General features: G+C 46.3%; 1 protein-coding gene across 1 annotated transcript in view; it reads left to right on the top strand.

The window, feature by feature from the left end:
• The window catches only part of LOC122542252 (caspase recruitment domain-containing protein 11-like), a 119,658-nt gene that overhangs the window by 45,769 nt on the left and 67,889 nt on the right, over positions 1-6,000 (top strand). The gene's annotated exons all lie outside the window — the stretch shown is intronic.

Genomic DNA, 6,000 nt, shown 5'->3' with positions numbered 1-6,000 from the left:
AGCATCAGAGGCTGAGGGGTGACCTTATAGAGGTTTACAAAATTATGAGGGGCATGGATAGGATAAATAGACAAAGTCTTTTCCCTGGGATCGGGGAGTCCAGAACTACAGGGCATAGGTTTAGGGTGAGAGGGGAAAGATATAAAAGGGACCTAAGGGGCAACTTTTTCACGCAGAGTGTGGTACGTGTATGGAATGAGCTGCCAGAGGATGTGGTGGAGGCTGGTACAATTGTAACATTTAAGAGGCATTTGGATAGGTATATGAATAGGAAGGGTTTAGAGGGATATGTGCCGGGTGCTGGCAGGTGGGATTAAATTGGGTTGGGATATCTGGTCGGCATGGACGGGTTGGACCAAAGGATTTGTTTCCATGCTGTACATCTCTATGACTCTAAGATGTATGCGTGGAAGTTGGCCTTTCAGCCCATTGAGTTTGCTCCTCCATTCAAAGCGATCAGGCCCAATAACCATCACCATGGGCAACAAAGATAATCCTTAACACCACTTTGCTGCCTTTTCTCCCTTAATTCTTTGCTCTTGAAAAAATTTGTCTATCTCAGCCTTGAATACAGATTAACCTCGATTATCCAGCATTCAATTTTCTGAATATTAGATTATCTGGCAAGATCGCAAGGTCCCGACACTATGTTATCTGGCATTTAATTATCCAGAATTCAATTAACTGAATGAAATATTCCCCGACCATGTCCTTCAGATAATTGAGGTTCCTCTGTATACTTCATGACCCAGCCTTAACAGCCTTCTGTGGTACTGAGTTTTATCAATTCTCTGCTCTCTGAGGGGAGAAATTCCACTTCATCTTTGTCCTATTTATGCAACCCCCTATTCTGAGATTGCATCCTCTGGTCCTAGACTCACATACAAGAGGAAACGACCTTTCCATGTTTACCCCGTCAAATCCTTTAAGAATCCTGTGTGTGTCAATAAAGTCCCCTCTCATTTTCCTATATGGAAAGTTGAGTCGGCCCAACCTACTCAACCTACTCAATCTCACCTGACCCTCCACATATGGGATTAGCTGAGTGAACATTCTCTGGACTATCTCCAATTCCTGAGTTAAAAGGTCCCAAAACTGTTCACAGTGTTCCAGCAGTGGTCTAACGAATGCTTTTCATCGTTGTAAGCAAAAATTCCCTATTTTTATACTCCCTTACCTTTGGAATAAGGGCTAATGTTCCATTTCCCTTCTCTGTTACCTGTTGAACTTGATACTAGTCTTCATGTGATTTATGCACGAGGCCTGAATCAATCTGTTCTGTCACCTCCTGCAGTCCTTCTCCCTTTAAATAATATTCAACTCCTCTATTCTTCCTGCCAAAGTGCCGAACCTCACATTTCCTCGCATTATATTCCACCTGCCAAGTTTATGCTCACTTGTAAAACCTGTCTGTATCCCTCTGTGTCATCCTCTCTACTTGCTTTCCCATTTATCACAAACTTGGCGATAGTACTTTCACTTTCCTATCCAAGTCAGTAATACATATTGTAAATAAACACTTGCCTTTACATCAAGTCTCTCTCTGTTAGTTAGCCAATCCTCTATTCACGCTAATATACTACCTCCGGTTCACTAATGTCCTTTAGTGAAGGAAGCTGCCATCTATGGGTGGCATGGTGACTCAGTGGTTAGTACTGCTGCCTCACAGCACCAGGATCCCAGGTTCGATCCCAACCTCGGGCAACTGTCTGTGTGGAGTTTGCACGTTCTCCCCGTGTCTGTGTGTGTTTCTTCCAGGTGCTCCAGTTTCCTCCCACAATCTAAAGAGGTGCAGGCCATGTGAATTGGCCATGCTAAATTGCACATAGCATTAGGTGCATTAGTCAGAGGGAAATGGGTCTGGGTGGGTTACTCTTTGGAGGGACGGTGTGGACTTGTTGGGTCAAAGGGCCTGTAAGGAATCTGATCTTGCCAACAATTGACTCCAGACCCATAATAATGTGGTTGACTCTTAACTGCCCTCTGGGCAATTAGGGATGGACAATAAATGCTGGTCCAACCAGCGACACCCTTGCCAAGTGAATGAATTTTTTAAAAAAAGCTTCTTTTGAGTCTTAGAATCCCTACAGTATGGAAACAGACTGTTCAGCCAAACAAGTCCACACTGACCCTCCAAAGAGTATCCCTCCCAGACTCGCCCCCATAGCCCTGCATCTCCAGTGGCTAATCCAGACATCCCTGGACAATTTCCCACAGCCAGTCCACCCTAACCTGCATATCTGTGGGAGGAAACTGGAGCAAACCCACACAGACACAGGGACAACATGCAAACTCCACAGACACAGTCACCCGAGGCTGGAATTGAACCCAGGTTTTGGCGCTGTGAGGCAGGAGTGCTAACCACTGAGCCACCCGTGCTATCTTTCTGAACACTGACTCCTAAACTTTCACCAAAATTCTTACTGCACAGAGCAATTGGACTACACTTCATTTCACATTGAACCCAAACTGCACTGCTAATTATTCGCTGTTTGACTATGACAATTCCTTCTTTATTTCTGACTGCACACAGCAACTGATCGGATTTTAATGTAGCAATCACTTCGGACAATCTGTCCTCTAAATGTGGAAATGCTTAACTGAGTGCTGGTTCCTGCACCATAAGATGGATGTAAAAGGAAAGGGATTAGTTACAATGGGAGGGAGTCAAGGATTATTGGGGGCAGACAGGAAGGTAGTACTGAGTGGGAGAGCCAGGCACAGTGACCTATTTATGCTCAAAGTCCTTTATTGCTCGTCGGAGTTCTGGAGGATGGATTTGAAATATTGAATGAAGCGAGTTTTGAGAAGATTTGTAGCTCAGGTTGAGGTTCTGAATGTAGGTTTGTTCGCTGAGCTGGAAGGTTCATTTTCAGACGTTTCGTCACCGTACTTGGTAACATCTTCAGTGAGACTCGGGACGAAGCCGTCCGGAGGCTCACTGAAGATATTACCTAGTAGGGTGACGAAACGTCTGAAAATGAACCTTCCAGCTCATCGAACAAATCTATATCCATATTGAATGAACTTCTTTTATTCTGATTCAAGATATTCATCATAGAATTCCTACAGTGTGGAAACAGGACATTCAGCCCAACAAGTCTACACTGACTCTTTGGAGACTATCCCACCCAGACCCATTGCCCTATTGCTTTCCATTTGTCCCTGACTAATGCACCTAACCTACACATCCCTGAACACTATGGGCAATTTAGCATGGCCAGTTCACCCTGTACATCTTTAGACTGTGGGAGGAAATGGAGCACCTGGAGGAAACCCACGCAGACACGGGGATATTTACAAACAGTCACCCGAGGCTGGAATCAAACCAGGGTCCCTGGCACTGTGAGGCAACAGTGCTAATCACTGAGCCACCGTGCTGATGTTGGAATTCAGCCGCAGAGGGACCAGAGTCTGTCCTACAGCATCGATTATTAGTTCTTTCATGGGATATGGGCGCCACAAACTGGGCCGACATTTATTGCCTAGTCCTGTAATACCAATAGTCCATTGCCTACTCCAACTGAGAGGCTTGTTTGGCTATTTGAACCACTTCAGTGTGGGCCTGGAGTCTCACGTAGGCCAGGCTAGAACAACACAGCACAGGAACAGGCCCTCCCCGGCTGAGCCTACACATTGTGCGCTTCCATCCTAAAACTGTCTTCACTGACAGGATCCATATCCCTCCATTCCCTTCCTTTTCATGTATTCATCCAGGTGCTTCTGGAATGCTGCTATTGTGTCTGCTTCCACCACCTCCTCTGACAGCAAGTTCCAGGCACTCACCACCCTTTGTGTGAAAATCCTGCCTGGCACGTCTCTTTTCAACTTCTGTCCCAACACCTTTGTCAGCCAGATGAGGTAAGGACGGCAGATTCCTTCCCGAAAGGGCATTAGTGAACCAGATGTGTTTTTTTTTTCCCAAGCAATCGACAATGGTCATCGTTACACTCTTAATTCCAGATTTTTGTTGAATTCAAATTCCAGCATCTGCCGTGGCAGGATTTGAACCCAGGTCCCTACAAACATTACCCTGGGGCCTGTGGATTAATAATCTAGTGATATTGTCAGTTGGTCATCTGAGTGGCATATCTAGCCATTTCAGAGGGTAGTTAAGCTGTGGGTCTGAAGTCACGTCGACCAGACCAGGTAAGAATGGCAGAATTCCTTCCCTGAAGTGAACCAAATGGATTTTATTATTTCAGATTAAATCCCACCATGACACATTAGTTTGGAACATTAGTTTGGGTAACTAGTCTGACCTCATCACCATTACACCACTGTGTTCCTCAAAGAGCTATGAAGGAGTGTTAGGCTGAAACAACTGTATAGTTCATTGAATTTTGACTGGAATTCTGGTATTTGTCTTTGTGCACATGTGCAAAACAAATCTGCGCACTTCTCCTGCCAGAATGGCACTTTGTCCCATTCACTCATAATTAAGTGGGCGGCACGGTGGCACAGTGGTTAGCACTGCTGCCTCGCAGCGCCAGAGACCCGGGTTCAATTCCCGACTCAGGCGACTGACTGTGTGGAGTTTGCACGTTCTCCCCGTGTCTGCGTGGGTTTCCTCCGGGTGCTCCGGTTTCCTCCCACAATCCAAAGATGTGCAGGGTCAGGTGAATTGGCCATGCTAAATTGCCCGTAGTGTTAGGTAAGGGGTAAATGTAGGGGTATGGGTGGGTTTCGCTTCGGCGGGTCGGTGTGGACTTGTTGGGCCGAAGGGCCTGTTTCCACACTGTAATCTAATCTAATCTTATTGTGCTCATTTGGGTGCCGCCATGTTTGTTATTGGCAGGGCATTTCACAGAGCATGTGCAGTACATTGCACGTGTGCAGTGTGAACCTTTTTCAGGGGAGAGGTGTTGCTTGTTGTGGCGAAAGAAGATACATTGTACACCTTAAACATAAAAACAGAATTGATCTTCTATCATCGTAGAATCCCTACTACAGTATGGAAACAGGCCATTCGGCCCAACAAGTCCACACTGACCCTCTAAAGACCAACCTACCCCCTCTACATTTACCCCTGACTAATGCACCGAACCCACACATCCTTGCACAGTATGGAGCAATTTAGCATGGCCAGTTCACCTAACCTGCACATCTTTTGGATTGTGGGAGGAAACCCACACAGACACGGGGAGAACGTACAAACTTCACACAGTCGTCCAAGGCTGGAATCAAACCCAGGTCCCTGGCGCTGTGAGGCAGCAGCACTAACCTCTGAACCACCGTGCCACCCATTCCCATGCTGAAATGTGATGCTCTTGTTGTGGTAAGTGTTTCTGGTGCTGTAGGTTTGCAGCGTGTGGCACATTCATGAGGTGATGGTGGAAGATTTGCATTTATGTAGCATCCTTCCTGAACGCAGCCTGTCCCATGGTACTCTACAGCCAATGAAGTACTGTCAAATTGCAGTCATGTCATGTAGGAAACAGTGTGCACACCGCAGACTCCCACAGACAACAATGTGATAACGATGAGTTAATCTGACCATGTAATGTTGGTTAGAGGATAAATGTTGTCAACACCACCAGGTATAAATCTCCTGCACTTCTTCAGAATAGCAGCATGGGATGTTTTACATTTACCTGAAAGAGTAGACAGTGTCTCGGTTTAACATCTCATCAAAAGAAGTAACTCTGACCATGAAGCATTCTCTCTGGAGTGCCAATTTGGGTGGAATTTGAATCCACAGCCTTCTGACAAAGAAGATTAGATTACTTACAGTGTGGAAACAGGCCCTTCGGCCCAGCAAGTCCACACTGACCCTCCGAAGAGCAACGCTCCCCCCGACCCATTTCCCTCTTCACCTAACACTATGGGCAATTTAGCACAGCCAATTCACCTAACCTGCACATTTTTGGACTGTGGAAGGAAACCGGAGCACCCGGAGGAAACCCACGCAGACACAGGGAGAATGTGCAAACTCCACACAGACAGTTGCCTGAGGTGGGAATTGAACCCAGGTCTCATGGTGCTGTGAGGCAGCAGTGC

Source organism: Chiloscyllium plagiosum, chromosome 39 (genome assembly GCF_004010195.1).
Source record: "Chiloscyllium plagiosum isolate BGI_BamShark_2017 chromosome 39, ASM401019v2, whole genome shotgun sequence".
Classification (NCBI taxonomy): domain Eukaryota; kingdom Metazoa; phylum Chordata; class Chondrichthyes; order Orectolobiformes; family Hemiscylliidae; genus Chiloscyllium; species Chiloscyllium plagiosum.
The sequence above is the reverse complement of the archived record's forward strand: the minus strand, read 5'-3'. Positions and strand labels throughout refer to the sequence as shown.